We start from the raw sequence: 21,165 nt of genomic DNA on the forward strand, positions 1-21,165 counted from the left end.
CAGCTCGAGTATAGTAATAGACTATTTTTATCGGTCAGTTTTACATATAAGTCACTTCCAAGTTTTCCTGCGTCGGTTAGTGAAATCATTGTATCCAGGAAATGGATGACCCGTGTGTCATGGTGTATCGTAAAGGTAAGATTGGGTACTCTAGTGTTAAGGTCGTCAAAAAACTCAGTCAGCTGTTTATCTGTGACAGTCCAGATCATGAAAACGTCATCAATATAGCGTCTCCAATATAACACATACGTATTTTAAAAGCTATGGGTATATACAAAATTCTTTTCGAAGTCTGCCATAAAGATATTAGCATAGGGAGGCACCACGTTTGAGCCCATCGCCGTTCCCCTCCTCTGTAGGTAGAATTGATCCTCAAAAAGAAAAAAATGAGGGTAAGGAGTAGTGTTGAGCCACCCCCGTAGTGTTCGAGTTCGGTTCGTCGAACACCCGTGTGTTCGCCGAACTGTTCGTCGAACACCTTCGAACACCGTTAAAACCAATGGCAGGCAAACAAAAACACATAGAAACACATAGAAAACACCTTCAAAGGTGTCCAAAAGCTGACAAACTGCTCAGAAGACACAACTAACACATGGAAAAGTGACAAGTACATATAGTCATGCGAAAAGAAAAGAGGTGGAGGAGTAAAAGGAGGGGGAGACACAGATATAGGCATGTCATGCCCTTCTAAAATCCAAAAAGTGAGAAGCCGACACGTTCAGTCCGCTCCTGCCCGTGCCACCTCCGTGTCGCCGGGTTTGTGCCAGAGCCGCGGTGAACCCTGATGGCCAGCCCCCCTCTCCCAATACTGGTGCCTGTCCGCTGGTGGGTCGAGCGAGCCCCCCTGTGGTGGAGGCAGCTCTAAGCTTTTTAATTTAAATTGTCTCTCTAATTTGAATAAATACACTTTAAATCCATTTACAAGGATCTATTGGAGGGCAAGTCTCATGCCAGCAGCCGCGTAATTCCAGCTCCAGTAGCGTCCACTAAAGCTGCTGCAGTTAAAAAGCTTTTATAAGGATCGAGCTCGGCTGTCCACCGCAAGGCATCCTACTGCCAGTCCCAGCCCCTATGCCTTGGGGTGCCTCCTGATGCTCTTCACTGAGTATCCCGTGGTCCCGAAGCATTTCCTTTGAAAAAATTAAGTGTCCAAACTACAGGTGGTTTAGCTTGCTTAACAGCCGGGATAATCCGCTGACTAGCAGACACTGCTACTAGGCACAAAGTATTTCCTGGGCTAGATGCAGTTAAAAATTTGTAATTAGATACTCTCGTTGGATGCTGAGAAAGCATTCCATAGAGTCTCCTGGTACGCCATATATGATTCTCTTAAAAAGCTTGGGGTAGGGGTCTAGGGGACCCTTTTATAGCCAAAATCACAGCCCTGTATCGCAATACGTCACCTAGGCTGAAGATAAATGGAACTGTAGCACCCTGAGGGCTCGGTTGCTACAGAGGTATTGCACCTCACCCAGAAATGTGATATCTCACTCTCAGGTAAGGATGGAGTGTGGATCAGGACCCGACACCTGCATGCATTACACCACATTGCCATGGGGCAGGGCGACCAATATGCCCCTGAGATGGGCACGACAGTCCCTGTCCCTGGCTGGAGTGGGGGGAGGGAACACTGAGGAAGGGGAACCCTGTAGTGCAGGAGCAGGGAGGAAGCAGTTCCTGGGTGCATTGAGAAGGGAGTATAAAAGGTGGGCACCATCTTAGTTTAGTGCAGAGAAGTCTGAGCAGAAGTGGCAGGGAGCAGGGGCACTGCATGAGCTCTGCTCCGGAGGCGGGCCTAGTAACAGAGGCCCAGGCCTGGAAGAGGGAGAAGGAAGGAAGAGGAGCGGAGAAGGCTCCAGGAACGAGGAACGAAGGGATCCCAGGGGTGCGGACGGGCGAGTCGCCACCGCACGCCCGAATCCACCTGCATGGAGGGGTCAGGCCAAAGGGGGAGACCGGTCCCCGAAACTAGTGGAGGCAGGAAACGACCCTCAGCTAGAAACCGGAGGCTGTGACATTTTATGTGGCGCAGCCCCTCGCTACACCCGCTAGGAGGGCAGCACATAGGGTCAGGGAAACTGGCGCCAAGTTTACCAAGAGGAGGCCCGAGGCAGCCGGACAGAAGGGTTGGTAAGAAAGGCCAGACAAAGGACACACAAAGGGGGTCCTGTGAAGCGCTCCAAAGTTATCTGGGAGTTGTCTGAGCCCCTCACCTGGTGAGCACAGTACGACGTGGGCAGCCGTTACCTGCAGACGTGGTGTGGATAATAAGAACTGTGAGTAAAGGCCCTGGACTGCATCACTGACTCCGTGTCGTTACTGCTGCTGCCCTGCACCATCACCCCCATCCTCCGCATACACTGCCCTGAGACTATACTCCTCCCGTGGGGAGTTATGCTACGCTCTGCTGCACCCACAACACCAGCCTCAGCGGTCTGCCCTGCAGCGGCGGTTCACTCTGACCGCAATCCACGGGTGGCGTAGTCGGACATTTAAACATCAAAACCACATAAATAGTTCCGCCACTGGTTTGACCACCCTGAGCCACGGAACCGGGTCGCCGCCACGAAGACTACAACCACCAGCATCCTCCAAAAAGGGTCCGGCTCTGGGTGTCCCAAGGCCCAGGGGGTGCATCAGAACATTTTCATCACCTTTCACAATCACCAATGGGACAAGGCAGGGATGTCCTCTGTCCCCTCTCTTATACATCCTAGTGACGGAGCACCTGCTCTCATCAATTCGCCATAACCCCAATATTAGGTGGATTGAGGTGGGAGGCACCGAGTACAAGTGCTCTCTATTTGCTGATGATGTACTAGTATATATCACTCAATCACATATATCCATCCATGCTGTTATGGCTGAAATAGATCACTTTGTTACATGGTCAAATTTTAAAATCAATGCAGCGAAGTCTGAGGCCCTCGATGTCTCCCTCCCCAAATCCATATAGGATTCCATCCAGTCCAACTTTCCCTTTGCCTGGCCCTCACAGGGTATCAAATACTTAGGAATTCCTATTCATAGAGACCTCTCCCATCTATGTTATCTTAATTTTGGGCCCTTTATTGAACAACTCCATACAGACCACGGTTGGCAAGTTAGAACTGTAAGATTCACTACGTGAACCACTGGTGTTTTGCGGAAAAGCACATGTACACTGTGTTCCAAATTATTATGCAAAAAGTGTTTAGGAGTGATAAGGGAAGAATTTGTTTGTTTGTCAGTTAAACTCATTGATGGTGATGTGTGTCAGGGCTCTTTATATCACTGTAAGCAATTGCAGACACCAGTGCTAATTAGTTTGGCAGGTGTGTCCAATGAAAGGCAAGACTACTTAAGAAGGCTGTCTCACATTATTAAGCAGCCTACATTTTCTGCCAAAATGGGAAAGAAAAAGGATGTGTCGGCTGCTGAGAAGCAACAAATTGTGGAGTGTTTAGGTCAAGGCATGACTACAATCAACATTGTGCGATGATCAGGATGAAGTGTCTTGGCAATCAAGAAGTATGTAGCTGATTCACAGTACACACGTGTGCGTGCTGATAAGGGCAAATTGAGGACTCTTTCCTACAGGCAATTACGTCAGGTTAAAAGAGCAGCGGCAAAAAAGCCTTGTCATAGCAGCAGACAAGTTTTTGAAGCTGCTGGTGCCTCCAACGTCCCCCGAACAACAAGATGCAGGGTCCTTCAGAGGTTTGCAGCTGTGCATATGCCATCCTGTCGACCTCCTCTATCCACTTCACACAAGCAGAAACGGCTCCAGTGGGCCAAACATTACATGAAGACTGATTTCAAAACTGTTTTGTTCACGGATGAGTGCCGTGCAGCGCTCGATGGTCCAGATGGATGGAGTGGAGGATGGCTGGTTGATGGACACCCCACGCAAACACGGCTACAGCGCCAACAAGGAGGAGGTGGAGTAATGTTTTGGGCTGGAATCATGGGGAGAGAGATTGTCGGCCCCTTTAGGATCCCTGAAGGTGCTAAAGATGAACTCCATAATGTATGTGGATTTTCTCAAACAGCACTTCCTGCCATGGTTCAAGAAGAAGAACCATGTATTTCACAGCAAGATCATTTTTTTGCATGATAATGCACCATCTCATGCTGCACATAAAACATCTGCATCTCTGGCTGATATGGGCATAAAAGGGGACAAACTTATGGTGTGACCTCCATGCTCCCCTGACCTCTACCCCATTCAGAACCTCTGGAGCATCATCAAAAGGAGTGTCTATGATGGCGGGAGGCAGTTCACATCTAAGCAACAGCTCTGGGAGGGTATTCTGTCCTCATGCAAAACAATTGAAGCAGAAACCATCCAAAATCTGACAAATTCAATGGACGAGAGAGTTCAGAAGCTCCTTTCGAACAAGGGGTCCTATGTGAAAATGTAACATCACCTAGAATAAAGTTTTGAGTTGAAAACTGTTTGATTTCAGTTTCTAATAACCTGCTAATGCTTATAATTTCAAAAATGACCATTTTTTTGGTCTTTATTAAAATGAAAAGGTTGATCGAAAAGTTTGGGGGATCTAAGAGTGTGGCAACCCAGTAGTCATGATTACTTCGAATTCTGACAATATGAGGGTCATGTTGCAGGTAGTGCAGCAAGAAGGCACTTATGTGTCTTGCGCATCTCGGAGCCCCAAAATTATTTTCCGGGCTAGATGCAGCTACAAATTATTATTAATTTTAAATCTGGTGGAGCTTAGTATAGATGGGCTAATAGGATCAGTGCTGCACACTGCTACAAAGCCCAAATTATTTTCGAGTCAAGATACAAATAAACATGATTAGTAATTTGAAAGCTTAAAACGGTTGGTAGGGTGATTTTAACCAATCATCAAGCTTTTACTCTCCCCAGGATGACACAGGGGTAGAAAAGTCGTTTCGGATCCATGATTTGTTCATCTTTATGAACGTGAGTCTGTCTACATTATTAGTGGAGAGCCGCGTGCGCTTATCTGTCAGCACACCACCAGCAGCGCTGAACACACGTTCAGACAGAACGCTGGCTGCGGGGCATGACAAGATCTCCAAGGCGTAAGTGGCTAGCTCCGGCCATTTATCCAGATTGGAAGCCCAAAAAGAGCAAGGGTCCAGTGACACCGTCATGGCTTCAATGTTTACTTGGAGATACTCCTGTACCAACGTCTCTAGGCGTTGACTATGTGTCAGACTTCTTGTCTCCTGTGGCCTTGCAAAGGATGGGCTAAAAAAGTGGTGAAATGATTCCGCAAAATTGATGTTACCAGCAGATACTGTGGTTCTGTTACGGTTTGAGTGCTGAACACTTGACGGTCCCACGGTTGGCAAGTTGGAACTGTGAGATTCACTACGTGCACCACTGGTGTTTTGTGGAAAAGCACATGTAAGATATGATACTCCTGCATGCGTGCATCCCTTTCTATGGCAGGAATAATTTCTGCAAATTTACTTTTGTACCGGGGATCTAACAGTGTGGCAACCCAGTAGTCAGGATTATTTCTAATTCTCACAATTCGAGGGTCATGTTGCAGGTAGTGCAGCAAGAAGGCACTCATGTGTGTTGCGCATCCAGGAGCACCAAGTCCCTGTTGTGTTGGTGGCGAGGTAACAATCATGCTTCCTTCCTCTGTCCTCTCCCCCCAACCTCGCACAACAGAAATGTGATCAAGGTCTCCCTCATCTGATGAGTCTTCCATCAGTTCGTCCTCCACTTCTTCCTGGGCTCCTGCACCTTCCTCACTAGTTTGGCTGCTACCATGCGCCCTGGTAAAACCATCTCCCCCACCCTCACATGCCTGCCGCCTTGGTGCTGCCGACCGTCTGGACCTTGCAGATGTTAGCCCTTCCGCATATGACGCGCCCCCTGGGCCTGTGTTGTGTAGCGTTGCGCACGCGGGGACTACCCGGAGCCGGATCTGTTGGGGATAGTAGTCCTCGTGGCGGTGACCCGGTCCGTGCCCAGGGTGTCAAACTAAGTGGCGGAATTTAGTAGAAGATGTTATAGTGTTCGACTACGCCACCCGTTGAATGCGGTTATGAAGCCGCCGCTGCAGGGCAGACCGCTGAGGCCGGTGGTACGGTTGTGCAGCGTGGATAGTATAACCCCCAACGGGAGGGGTATGGCCTCAGGGCAGCGGACGTGGATGATGGGGATAGCAGAATTGCACGCAGGCACCAGGAACCACTCAGAGACGGTGCGGTGTAGTTCAGGGTCTTTACTGGTGGCAAAGGTAGACCCTCCCGGGAGTACTGGCTAGCGATCGGGGTCTGGTCAGTCCGTGAGCAGATAGGATCTCCCCCGGCCAGGCGGAGTTGTAGGCCTCCCCAACTTATTGTACTCTCCCTGGCTACCTTGCTAGAAGCGGGTAAAAGCAGCCCACGTCCCTGAGTGTACCGTGTGGTGCTCACCCGTATGGCCGGTGACTCGGGGCCTTCTGGTAGCCTCCGCTCCACAACGGCGGTGCTGGTCCCTTGCGTGTGACCGTGCCTTCGGGTTTCTTGGCCAGAGGACCTGAAATCCCCTGCCGGTCGGTTTCTGCTGCTGGGTATGGATCAGTCCCCACAGCCTCGGACTCCGTGTCCGGTGAGATCTCTTCAGTCAGGACGAGCTCTACAGCTTCCAGTCTCTGACCCCTTTTATCACTGCTCCCACAGAGCTCCTGATCTTGCTCTCCCTGTATCTGCTCCACTCCAGACCAGACTGTGTCTCTGTCTGGGACTCCTCTTCTTCTCTTCTAACCCTGCCTCAGCCCCAGTTTATATAGGGGAAGTTCTTCCCCTCCCAGGACTGGGCAGGAGGTGTGGCATGCTTAGGATACCTGACCAGGAGACCTCCCACCTGCTCTCAGACGTAATAATGCTATTACTGTGGTAACCAGACCCCTGGGGTTCCACATTCCCCCCTTAGTAAAATTTAGTACTCCAGGACTAAACATATTTTTGAAAACATAACAGGGTATAAACAGGAACAATACAATAAGGAAAAACACGTTAGGGTGGTCACGGCGTGTCCGCAACCGGGTGCAGTTTTTGAAGCAATAAGGGTGTCCATTTCACCAAAGAACAGGGAGCCGTAACCAGGTGGGGGTCTGTCCTACCCCGAGTCTTTTACAGTCTTTAGTCCGTTCCTGGGTTACGCTCCAAACATATATACAACAGAGTTCCGATAACTCCACAAAAGACATCTATAAAAATAACTGGAAAAACATAATTATTTACAAGCAACAGTAAACAGGTAAATACCAATAAAACAGTTTGAACACTTTAGATCCTCCAACGTACTGGCAACTGGCCTCTAGTGGCCCTAGTAGACCTACGGAGCTTACTGTCCGGTCCTGAGCTACAGGGTGTAGGGGCTGTCAAAGGTAAACTGGGCAGCTGTCTACGGGTTCTTTGGCTCACTAGGGGCACGGCAGGCTCACTATAAGCAGAGGGTCGATTCTCCTGGTCTGCTTGTGTGGGGTCTTCCGCCTCCTGGACCGGCTGCTCTTCCAGCTCTACCTGTTTTTCCGTAGGCACTTGGGATGCTGGCTGGAGGAAGGTGAGGACGGGTACCACAACAGCGCCATTTGCTTGTGTCCAAGACCGAGGGAAGTCTCTGAGTACAGTACTGACCATCTCTTCCCTTTCCTCTGCGGGTCGAGGGTTTTCTTGATCTTCTTCAGGGTTTCGTAGCTGCTCGGGACACTTCTTCAGGTGATCTCGGGAGACAATGGCTGTGGTTTCTCCTCCATCCTTACTGATTGTGCAGATTTTTGGGTTTTCATGGCTCGATGGCAGTACGGTGTACGGGTCCTTCTCCCACTGGTCGTCCAACTTGTGGAGCCGTCTCTTCCTTTTCAAGACCTGCTCTCCAGGTACCAGGGGAACAGCGGGAGCATGCTGGTTGTAAGTCTTCTCCTGTCTTTCTCTTGCTTGACAGAGACTTCGCTCAACGCTCTCCTGTACTTTCCGGTACTGCTGCTGCCTCTCTGTGTCCCAGTCTGCTTCTGGTGAAGTGTCCTCGGGTGTCAGGACTCCCATATCCAGATCAACAGGCAGCTTACCAGGTCTTGCTCTCATTAGGTAAGCCGGGGTACAGTTGGTAGAACCTACAGGGATGTGGTTGTATAGGTCCACCAGATCAGGCAGTTTCTCAGGCCACAGACTGCGTTCTTCCAGGGGCAACGTTTTCAGAAGGTCCATCACCACCTGGTTCATCTTCTCGCAGAGTCCATTGGTTTGCGGATGATAGGGTGTTGTTCTTATCTTCCGGCAGCCATACAGAGTGCAGAACTCCTGGAAGACTTCCGCTTCAAAGGCAGGTCCCTGGTCCGTCAGCACCTGCTCTGGGTATCCGTGTGGACGGCAGAAGTGCTGCTGAAAGGCTCTAGCTGCTGTTTGAGCCGTTAAGTCCTTGACGGGGACTACAACCAAGAACCGGGAGTAGTGATCCACGATGGTTAACGCATAGACGTAGCCACTTCTGCTGGGGGTCTGTTTTACATGATCCAAGGCTACCAGTTCCAACGGCTGCCTGGTGACGATGGACTGCAGGGGAGTCTTCTGGCTGGCACGGTGCTTCCTTCTTAGGTTGCATGGGCCACAGTCTCTGCACCACCTCTCGATGGTTCCTCTCATGCCTACCCAGTGGAACCGCCCGCGCAGCAGGAACTCCAGCTTCTTCCATCCTAAGTGCCCAGCTCCGTCGTGGTATACCTCCAGTACCATAGCCGCGTCTCTTCTTGGCACCACTACTTGCCAGATCAGTTCATGCGTCCGGGAGTTAACCATTCTATGGCACAACTTCCCCTTGTAAAGGAACAGTCGACTCTTCTCAGCCCACAGTTGCTTGGTTTCCTCCGGAGCATCTGGGTCAAGGCGAGCATCTGGCTGAGTCAGCATCTCCTTCACCAGTCGGACGGCGGGGTCACTGTCTTGCGTTTCCGCCCAGTTGTAATGAGGTAAGGGGTTGAACGTAGCGGATTGCTTACCCCTTACACGGTGGGAATACTGGGTAGTCCCATGACGGTGGAACACGGGGAGTTCAACTTCTTCCAGTTCCTCCGGATCTTCCCCTACGTCCGGTAGGTTTGGCATTCTGGACAAGGCATCCGCGTTGGTATTGGAGCGTCCTGCCCGGTATTTGATTGTGAACTCATAGTTGGACAGGCGGGCCATCCATCTCTGCTCCAGGGCACCGAGGCTTGCAGTGTCCAGGTGTGTCAACGGGTTGTTATCCGTGTACACGGTGAACCGGGAAGAGGCGAGGTAGTGCTTAAAGCGTTCGGTGACTGCCCACACCACTGCCAGGAACTCTAGCTTGAATGAGCTGTAATTCTCAGGGTTTCTTTCGGTGGGTCGCAGTTTTCGGCTGGCGTAAGCAATTACCCGTTCTCTCCCCTGCTGGATCTGGGACAGTACGGCTCCTAGCCCGATGTTACTTGCGTCGGTGTAGAGGATAAAGGGCTGGCTGTAATCAGGGCATGCCAGGATTTCATCCCCCATGAGGGCCATCTTCAGCTGGCGGAAGGACTCTTCTTCCAGCTTCTCCCATCTGAAGGGCGGCTTCTGGTTCTTGGCCTTCCTGGACTGGCCTATCAGGAGGTCCTGCATAGGAGCTGCCTTTTTGGTGAAACCGGGAATGAATCTTCGGTAGTAGCCTACCAACCCGAGGAACTGCCGCACTTCCCTTACGCTGGAGGGTCTTGGCCATTCCTTAATCGCGGTGATCTTATCAGGGTCGGGAGCCACTCCGTCAGCACTCACCACGTGTCCCAGGTACTGCACTTTTGGTTTTAGCAGGTGACACTTCGACGGTTTCACCTTCAGACCGTAGTTTGCCAGGGCTTCAAACACTTCCGCCAGGTGTTTCAGGTGGTCCTCGTAGGTTTTGGAATAAACTATAACATCGTCCAGGTACAGCAGGACCGTCTCAAAGTTCCGGTGTCCCAGACAGCATTCCATCAATCGTTGGAAGGTTCCTGGTGCGTTGCAGAGTCCGAACGGCATGCAGGTAAACTCGCTAAATCCCATCGGGGTGGTGAATGCGGTCTTCTCCCGGTCCGCCTCTGCTACAGGAACCTGCCAGTACCCGCTAGTGAGATCCAAAGTGGAGAAGAAGTTAGCAGATTTTAAAGCAGCCAAAGACTCCTCTATCCTTGGTAAGGGGTACGCATCTTTGTGTGTGATACGGTTGATTTTCCGGTAATCTACACACATTCTCATGGTGTTGTCTTTCTTTTTAACCAAGACTAGTGGAGCTGCCCAGGGGCTACAGCTATCCCTGATTACCCCAGCCTCCTTCATGTCTCTAAGCATCCCCTTGGCGTGTTGGTAGTGTGCAGGGGGTACGGGACGATACCTCTCCTTTATGGGAGGATGGTCTCACGTGGGGATGTGATGTTCCACTCCCTTTACCCGCCCGAAGTCTAGCGGGTGTTTACTGAACACTCTCTCGTATTCCTGGATCACCCAGTAGACTCCCTGCTTGTGGTGAGCGGGTGTGGAGTCAGTACCCAAATGCAGTTGCTGACACCAGTCCTCCATTTGTTGCTTAGAGCCGTTACATTCCTCTGGATGAGATGGAGGCAAGGGTTCCACAGACTGTACAGAATTTTGGTTGATGGTATACAATTTGGCTAGCGTAGCATACCGGGGCAGGTACACTTCCCTCTTCCCGATATTTATTATGCGAACGGGCACCCTCCCATGGCGTACATCAACCACCCCCCGTGCCGTCAAAATGGTGGGCCTACTGTCTGAGTAGACTGGTTCTACCATTGCCTGGTAATCTCTACCTCTCAGACCAATAGCTGCCCGGCACCAAATCATCATTTCACTTTTCGGGGGCATGGCAATAGGGAAAGGGTCACACATTCTCACGCTACCAATCTCACCACCGGAGAGTTCCACCTGTTGCCGTCGCATCAGTGCCCGGATCTCTTTTTGGAGCACTCGCTGCTGGCCGGAGCTGGCGTTCTTGGCAACCTGCTGTAAAATGAGAATCACCTCTGCAAGACAATTTTCAATCACATTAGTTCCTAGAGTTATCTTTGGGTGACTCTCGCGCTTGTCAATGTCCACAATGATCAGTCCCTGTGCTGCCAGTTCGACTTTACCGATTTTAATGGTCTTCTCTTTAAATCCGATCTGTGACACGGGCTGACCATTGCTGGCGATGATACTCAAGTCGTCGTCAGGGTAGCGGGTTATATCCGAGTCATTCCAGTACTGCTTGAAGAGCACGTACGGGATGGTGGTGACCTGTGACCCGGTGTCCAGTAGGGCACTCATAGGAATGCCATCCAGTACCACAGGCAAGACTGGACGTCCTCCCACGTATTTGTCACGCCAGTTCGATGGGCCTGGTGATCTTATTCCTAGGGGTTGGCCCTCTACCCCAGGTTGTGCCAGTTTAAAGGACAGTACCTTGCCATATGTCCGGGTTGATTGCAGCGGCGGCAGATGGGTTGTCCGTCCTCGTTGTATCGGTCGCTGGGTTTTCCTCTGGCCGGTGGGGTCCTCCTTGGTCGGCGCCACGGGATGTCCTCCGGTCCGGATGCCAGCTGGATCTTCCCTGGAGTAGAAACCTGTAAAGACTGCACAGTTCGGGTTAGCGCAGCAACGCTTTTAGTTAGCTCTTGGACCTGATGGTGCAGGTCTGTAGCCGGGTCATTGTTTAAAGCCTGCGCATCAGCTCCCACAGGCCCTGCCGACAAGGGCGCCGTCTCCTGGTGGTAAGTGGTAATAGGGCGTCTGTGGGTCACAGTGCCACCTGGTGTCGGTTCTCGGAGCACCCGGATGGCTCTGTCCTTGAACTGTGCAAAGTCCAGATGAGGGTCCTGTAAGGCCATTGCCCGCAACTGGGTTCGGTGGGCATTGCAATGTAGACCCTCTATAAATTGTTCAGTCAACAACTTGTCTTCGTTTCCCACGCCGTCAGGGTCGGCCTGCTTAATGGCTCTCAGGGCCTCTTGTAGGTTTAGTGCATAGTCCCTTATATTCTCATGTGCCCGCTGCTTGCACCCGTAGAATCTAAGCTTGATCTCGGCTGAGGTACGGGTATCAAAGGTGTCCTTCAGCCGGGCTAGTATCTCTGCGACAGTCCTCCTCCTCCCAAGTGGCCAGGACTTTACCTCCCTTTGGGCTGCCCCTGTTAATTGAGCCACCAGGATGCTCACTTTTTGCTCCTCTGTGAGGGGGTACACCTGGAAGAGGCTATCCAGCCTTTCTCTGAAGTCATTTAGGGTATGTGACTCCCCTGAGTACTGGGGTAGCCAGGCTGCCCTCGGGATATAGGGCATGGTGAAAGGCATGACCGCAGCAGCGGTGGCGCTGGCGGTGGCTGTGGCAGTGAAGCTCTCCTCCGTATCCGACATCCTCCTCCCCCCTAGTGGACCGTGGCCTACCTTGCGATGATCCTCTTCCGTAGGCCGCGGCTCCGCAGTGGATCGTCAGGGTTGAGGACCTTCCGTCGCGCTCCTGTGACGTCGGCGTCTGCTGGGCTCCTTCCAGGACCTTACGCAACGTCCGGACGTGAGGCGGAGCTTCAGTTCTCGCGCGCTTTCGGAGTCCACGCCCCTCTTCTTCCCGCGCGGCGTCCTCAAGATGGCGTCCAATGGCGGGAAAACTCCACGGATGGCGGGAAGAAGGCAGAAGATGGCGTCGGATGGCGGGAAAACTCCACGGATGGCGGGAAGAAGGCAGAAGATGGCGTCGGATGGCGGGAATCTTCACCACAGGTAAGTTTAACAGTCTTTTTCAGGCACGCAGTACCCGGTGGTTGCGGGCACGGAATCCTGCCGACTACGCCAAAGTTGACGCGCCCCCTGGGCCTGTGTTGTGTAGCGTTGCGCACGCGGGGACTACCCGGTGCTGGATCTGTTGGGGATAGTAGTCCTCGTGGCAGTGACCCGGTCCGTGCCCAGGGTGTCAAACTAAGTGGCGGAATTTAGTAGAAGATGTTATAGTGTTCGACTACGCCACCCGTTGAATGCGGTTATGAAGCCGCCGCTGCAGGGCAGACCGCTGAGGCCGGTGGTACGGTTGTGCAGCGTGGATAGTATAACCCCCAACGGGAGGGGTATGGCCTCAGGGCAGCGGACGTGGATGATGGGGATAGCAGAATTGCACGCAGGCACCAGGAACCGCTCAGAGACGGTGCGGTGTAGTTCAGGGTCTTTACTGGTGGCAAAGGTAGACCCTCCCGGGAGTACTGGCTAGCGATCGGGGTCTGGTCAGTCCGTGAGCAGCTAGGATCTCCCCCGGCCAGGCGGAGTTGTAGGCCTCCCCAACTTATTGTACTCTCCCTGGCTACCTTGCTAGAAGCGGGTAAAAGTAGCCCACGTCCCTGATTGTACCGTGTGGTGCTCACCCGTATGGCCGGTGACTCGGGGCCTTCTGGTAGCCTCCGCTCCACAACGGCGGTGCTGGTCCCTTGCGTGTGACCGTGCCTTCGGGTTTCTTGGCCAGAGGACCTGAAATCCCCTGCCGGTCGGTTTCTGCTGCTGGGTATGGATCAGTCCCCACAGCCTCGGACTCCGTGTCCGGTGAGATCTCTTCAGTCAGGACGAGCTCTACAGCTTCCAGTCTCTGACCCCTTTTATCACTGCTCCCACAGAGCTCCTGATCTTGCTCTCCCTGTATCTGCTCCACTCCAGACCAGACTGTGTCTCTGTCTGGGACTCCTCTTCTTCTCTTCTAACCCTGCCTCAGCCCCAGTTTATATAGGGGAAGTTCTTCCCCTCCCAGGACTGGGCAGGAGGTGTGGCATGCTTAGGATACCTGACCAGGAGACCTCCCACCTGCTCTCAGACGTAATAATGCTATTACTGTGGTAACCAGACCCCTGGGGTTCCACACATACAACTCCTCCTCCTCTACTTCCTCCACCTCCTCTTGTGCCACCACCTGACTCCGAATTCTGTTTAACATGTGCTCCAGCATGTAAATCACCGGAATAGTCATGCTGATAATGGCATCGTCAGTACTAAACATCTTCGTCGCCATTTCAAAACTGTGCAGAAGGGTGCATAGGTCCCTGATCTGAGACCACTCCTCCAGCGTGATTTGCCCCACCTTCGGATCTCGTTGGCCCAGGCTATACGTCAGAACGTATTGCACCAGGGCTTGTCGGTGCTGCCACAGTCGCTGCAACATGTGCAGAGTTGAATTCCACCGGGTAGGCACATCGCATTTTAGCCGGTGAAGTGGCAGGCCCAACGACTTCTGTAGAGATGTAAGTCGCTGAGCTGCGGGATGCGAACGGCGGAAGTGAGCACACAGCGACCGTGCCCTCTGCAGAAGGCCATCTAGTCTGGGATAGTGGGCTAAAAATTGCTGGACAACCAGGTTCAACACGTGAGCCATACAAGGCACGTGTGTGACATTGCCCCGGCGAAGGGCCGCACCCAGGTTTGCAGCATTGTCGCACACGGCCTTCCCTGGTTTCAGGTCCAGTGGAGACAACCATTCATGAAATTGGTTCTCCAGAGCTGACCACAACTCCTCAGCTGTGTGACTCACATTTCCCAGACATTTCAAAGTAAAAACCGCCTGATGACGTTGAGCCCTACTGCCAGCATAGTAAGGAGGTGTGCAGGATCCCTTCTGCGCAGTTAGAAAGCTTGTGGCATGACAAGACAGGCTTTGGGTGCAGGTGGAAGACCGAGAGGAGGTTGAGGAGGCAGAAGCAGTGGAGGAACTTTGACATAAAGAGGATTGACGCACAACTCGTGGGGATGGCAAGACTTGGACAGCAGCCCCTTGTCCTGCTGTCACCATAGTTACCCAGTGCCCAGTCAGCGACATGTAACGCCCCTGTCCATGCCTACTCGTCCAAGTGTCTGTGGTGAAATGCACCCTGTCACACACAGAGTTTCTCAAAGAAGCGGTGATGTTGTGTGCGACATGCTGGTGGAGCGCAGGCACACCTTTCTTTGAGAAGTAGTGCCGACTGGGCATCTGGTACTGGGGCACTGCGACGGACATAAGGTCTCGAAAATCCTCTGTGTCCACCAGGCGGAAAGCCAGCATTTCTGTAGCCAAGAGCTTGCAAATGGTGAAATTCAACCTCTTAGCTTTCTCATGGCTAGGAGGAAATGGTCTTTTACTTGTCCACATCTGAGGGACCGAGGGCTGGCTATTGTGCTTAGACGGGGTTGATAAGGGTGTCCCCGGCAAACTGCCGGTCTGTGAGGAAGATGCAGGCGGACATGTTAGGTTGCCTTGATCCAAAGGTGGTGCTATCGATGTCGGACAGCGCTCAACACCAGCTGGTGTTACCACTTCCAAAGAAAATGATGACCTGCCAATCACGCTGGCTGTTGCAGGTAAAGAGGTGGCAGGTCTGCGCCCCAAAACAGGTGTGACTGCTGTCCCCCCAGTCATAGAGGATGAAGAGGCCGCGGATGCACAAGATATGGCAGACGGTGGTTGGCCCGGCCGGCTAGGCCGCATTGTAGCACACTGAGCTTCCCACTGCAACTAATGCTTCATGTCCATGTGCCGGTTCATGCATGAAGTACTCAAACTCTACTTAGCTTTTGCTGACAAATGTTACAGATAACACGAGTTGGGTCATCTTTATCGATCTGAAAAAATGCCCAGGCTATGCAAGGCTTAGCACCCATGCGACCTGAAGAGCCACCACGACTTGTGGTGAGAGGCAGAGTTGTGTTTGAGGATGCAGTTGTTGACGTGCTTCCAGTACTACGTCTCTGTCCAGGAAGGCACAACCTGACCTCGTCGTCACTAGCATCTTCCTCCACCTCCTCTGCTGACCTCATCTCTTGGCTGACTGTGGGTTGACAGTAAGTGGGATCTCCAACCTCATCATCATTACCCTGTGTGTTATCACACCCGTCGTCCTCAGAGCCAACCTGTTCCTGCCCTGACAAAAAACTAAAGTTGTCGCTCCAATCAGGTATTTGAGTCTCATCATCGTCTTCCTCATTGTCTCCACCAACAGGAGTTACAGTTTGGGAATGAGGGTCTACATTATGGTCAGAACCTTCTGCGTCTGGTCCTGGATCCGATTCATAAAGATTCTGGGCATCAGTGCAGATCATTTCCTCGTCTGGATTCACAGAAGCGCTGGAGTCAACCTCTGATTCCCAGGCTATAGTATGAGTAAACAGCTCTGCAGACTCAACCATCTGTTCTACCTCATACTCAGACAGGCAGCTGGAGATTTGGAAGCTGTGAGGAAGCAAGTGCGATTGGGGTGACACCTTTGAGGACTGGAGTATTTGTGATGTTGAAGTTGATGTGGAGGAGAGCCCACTTAAAGGAGCACTTGATATCCGTTGAAGCACCTGCTGTTTTTGTGCCTCATCTGGAATTTGTAGCGATTGGCGTGGCCGTAAGAAAGGGATCTTATCACATTGTCCGCTAAAAGAAGTAGACATTTTAGTTTGGCTGGAAGATGGTCTTTCTTCTGCAGATGTTACTGTTGCTTTAACACCTACCCCACGGACACAACCTTTTTTCCCCTTCCCAACACGCCTATTCGCCTTTCCACCAGCAGCAGGCCTTTTTCCACTCATTTTGGTGGTTAACTAATTCACAACTCTGGAGTTGTTTGCACAAAAAAACAATGGATGGGAACCGAGCAGAGCTGAGTGGCCAAACTGTGGTATTAGGCCAAAACTATTGGCTGGGTTAGATGCAGAAAAAAATTATATTCAATTTGCAACCTGATGGAGGTCAGTATAGATGGACTAATAGAGAAAGTCCCACACACAGCTAGAAGCCCAAATATTTTTTCAGAGGTAGATGCAGAAAAAAAATATATTCAGTTTGCAACCTGATGGAGGTCAGTATAGATGGACTAATAGAGAAAGTCCCACACACTGCTAGAAGGCCAAATATTTTTTCAGAGCTAGATGCAGAAAAAAATTATATTCAGTTTGCAACCTGATGGAGGTCAGTATAGATGGACTAATAGAACAAGTCCCACACACAGCTAGAAGCCCAAATATTTTTTCAGAGGTAGATGCAGATAAAAATTATTTTTAATTTGCAACCTGATGGAGGTCAGTATAGATGGACTAATAGAGAAAGTCCCACACACTGCTAGAAGGCCAAATATTTTTTCAGAGCTAGATGCAGACAAAAAATTATTTTCAGTTTGCAACCTGATGGAGGTCTGTATAGATGGATTAATAGAACAAGTCCCACACACAGCTAGAAGCCCAATATTTTTTCAGAGGTAGATGCAGAAAAAAAATATATTCAGTTTGCAACCTGATGGAGGTCAGTATAGATGGACTAATAGAGAAAGTCCCACACACTGCTAGAAGGCCAAATATTTTTTCAGAGCTAGATGCAGACAAAAAATTATTTTTAATTTGCAACCTGATGGAGGTCAGTATAGATGGACTAATAGAGAAAGTCCCACACACTGCTAGAAGGCCAAATATTTTTTCAGAGCTGGATGCAGATAAAAATTATTTTTAATTTGCAACCTGATGGAGGTCAGTATAGATGGACTAATAGAGAAAGTCCCACACACAGGTAGAAGGCCAAATATTTTTTCAGAGGTAGATGCAGATAAAAATTATTTTGAATTTGCAACCTGATGGAGGTCAGTATAGATGGACTAATAGAGAAAGTCCCACACACTGCTAGAAGGCCAAATATTTTTTCAGAACTAGATGCAGACAAAAAATTATATTCAGTTTGCAACCTGATGGAGGTCAGTATAGATGGACTAATAGAACAAGTCCCACACACAGCTAGAAGCCCAAATATTTTTTCAGAGGTAGATGCAGAAAAAAATTATATTCAGTTTGCAACCTGATGGAGGTCTGTATAGATGGATTAATAGAACAAGTCCCACACACAGCTAGAAGCCCAATATCTTTTCAGAGGTAGATGCAGAAAAAAAATATATTCAGTTTGCAACCTGATGGAGGTCAGTATAGATGGACTAATAGAGAAAGTCCCACACACTGCTAGAAGGCCAAATATTTTTTCAGAGCTAGATGCAGACAAGAAATTATTTTCAGTTTGCAACCTGATGGAGGTCAGTATAGATGGACTAATAGAGAAAGTCCCACACACTGCTAGAAGGCCAAATATTTTTTCAGAGCTAGATGCAGACAAAAAATTATTTTCAGTTTGCAACCTGATGGAGGTCAGTATAGATGGACTAATAGAACAAGTCCCACACACAGCTAGAAGCCCAAATATTTTTTCAGAGGTAGATGCAGAAAAAAATTATATTCAGTTTGCAACCTGATGGAGGTCTGTATAGATGGATTAATAGAACAAGTCCCACACACAGCTAGAAGCCCAATATCTTTTCAGAGGTAGATGCAGAAAAAAAATATATTCAGTTTGCAACCTGATGGAGGTCAGTATAGATGGACTAATAGAGAAAGTCCCACACACTGCTAGAAGGCCAAATATTTTTTCAGAGCTAGATGCAGACAAAAAATTATTTTCAATTTGCAAACTGATGGAGGTCAGTATAGATGGACTAATAGAGAAAGTCCCACACACAGCTAGAAGCCCAAATATTTTTTCAGAGCTAGATGCAGAAAAAAATTATATTCAGTTTGCAACCTGATGGAGGTCAGTATAGATGGACTAATAGAACAAGTCCCACACACAGCTAGAAGCCCAAATATTTTTTCAGAGGTAGATGCAGAAAAAAATTATATTCAGTTTGCAACCTGATGGAGGTCAGTATAGATGGACTAATACAGAAAGTCCCACACACTGCTAGAAGGCCAAATATTTTTTCAGAGCTAGATGCAGACAAAAAATTATTTTTAATTTGCAACCTGATGGAGGTCAGTATAGATGGACTAATAGAGTAAGTCCCACACACTGCTAGAAGGCCAAATATTTTTTCAGAGCTGGATGCAGATAAAAATTATTTTTAATTTGCAACCTGATGGAGGTCAGTATAGATGGACTAATAGAGAAAGTCCCACACACTGCTAGAAGGCCAAATATTTTTTCAGAGCTAGATGCAGAAAAAAATTATATTCAGTTTGCAACCTGATGGAGGTCAGTATAGATGGACTAATAGAACAAGTCCCACACACAGCTAGAAGCCCAAATATTTTTTCAGAGGTAGATGCAGATAAAAATTATTTTTAATTTGCAACCTGATGGAGGTCAGTATAGATGGACTAATAGAGAAAGTCCCACACACTGCTAGAAGGCCAAATATTTTTTCAGAGCTAGATGCAGACAAAAAATTATTTTCAGTTTGCAACCTGATGGATGTCAGTATAGATGGACAAATAGAGAAAGTCCCACACACTGCTAGAAGGCCAAATATTTTTTCAGAGCTAGATGCAGACAAAAAAATATTTTTAATTTGCAACCTGATGGAGGTCAGTATAGATGGACTAATAGAACAAGTCCCACACACAGCTAGAAGCCCAAATATTTTTTCAGAGGTAGATGCAGAAAAAAATTATATTCAGTTTGCAACCTGATGGAGGTCTGTATAGATGGATTAATAGAACAAGTCCCACACACAGCTAGAAGCCCAATATTTTTTCAGAGGTAGATGCAGAAAAAAAATATATTCAGTTTGCAACCTGATGGAGGTCAGTATAGATGGACTAATAGAGAAAGTACCACACACTGCTAGAAGGCCAAATATTTTTTCAGAGCTAGATGCAGACAAAAAATTATTTTTAATTTGCAACCTGATGGAGGTCAGTATAGATGGACTAATAGAGAAAGTCCCACACACTGCTAGAAGGCCAAATATTTTTTCAGAGCTGGATGCAGATAAAAATTATTTTTAATTTGCAACCTGATGGAGGTCAGTATAGATGGACTAATAGAGAAAGTCCCACACACTGCTAGAAGGCCAAATATTTTTTCAGAGCTAGATGCAGAAAAAAATTATATTCAGTTTACAACCTGATGGAGGTCAGTATAGATGGACTAATAGAACAAGTCCCACACACAGCTAGAAGCCCAAATATTTTTTCAGAGGTAGATGCAGATAAAAATTATTTTTAATTTGCAACCTGATGAAGGTCAGTATAGATGGACTAATAGAGAAAGTCCCACACACTGCTAGAAGGCCAAATATTTTTTCAGAGCTAGATGCAGACAAAAAATTATTTTCAGTTTGCAACCTGATGGAGGTCAGTATAGATGGACTAATAGAACAAGTCCCACACACAGCTAGAAGCCCAAATATTTTTTCAGAGGTAGATGCAGAAAAAAATTATATTCAGTTTGCAACCTGATGGAGGTCTGTATAGATGGATTAATAGAACAAGTCCCACACACAGCTAGAAGCCCAATATTTTTTTCAGAGGTAGATGCAGAAAAAAAATATATTCAGTTTGCAACCTGATGGAGGTCAGTATAGATGGACTAATAGAGAAAGTACCACACACTGCTAGAAGGCCAAATATTTTTTCAGAGCTAGATGCAGACAAAAAATTATTTTTAATTTGCAACCTGATGGAGGTCAGTATAGATGGACTAATAGAGAAAGTCCCACACACTGCTAGAAGGCCAAATATTTTTTCAGAGCTGGATGCAGATAAAAATTATTTTTAATTTGCAACCTGATGGAGGTCAGTATAGATGGACTAATAGAGAAAGTCCCACACACTGCTAGAAGGCCAAATATTTTTTCAGAGCTAGATGCAGAAAAAAATTATATTCAGTTTACAACCTGATGGAGGTCAGTATAGATGGACTAATAGAACAAGTCCCACACACAGCTAGAAGCCCAAATATTTTTTCAGAGGTAGATGCAGATAAAAATTATTTTTAATTTGCAACCTGATGGAGGTCAGTATAGATGGACTAATAGAGAAAGTCCCACACACTGCTAGAAGGCCAAATATTTTTTCAGAGCTAGATGCAGACAAAAAATTATTTTCAGTTTGCAACCTGATGGAGGTCAGTATAGATGGACTAATAGAACAAGTCCCACACACAGCTAGAAGCCCAAATATTTTTTCAGAGGTAGATGCAGAAAAAAATTATATTCAGTTTGCAACCTGATGGAGGTCTGTATAGATGGATTAATAGAACAAGTCCCACACACAGCTAGAAGCCCAATATTTTTTCAGAGGTAGATGCAGAAAAAAAATATATTCAGTTTGCAACCTGATGGAGGTCAGTATAGATGGACTAATAGAACAAGTCCCACACACTGCTAGAAGCCCAAATATTTTTTCAGAGGTAGATGCA

The sequence above is a fragment of the Phyllobates terribilis genome, unplaced genomic scaffold (assembly GCF_046119375.1).
Source record: "Phyllobates terribilis strain yellow unplaced genomic scaffold, ASM4611937v1 Scaffold_10__3_contigs__length_209671492, whole genome shotgun sequence".
NCBI lineage: Eukaryota > Metazoa > Chordata > Amphibia > Anura > Dendrobatidae > Phyllobates > Phyllobates terribilis.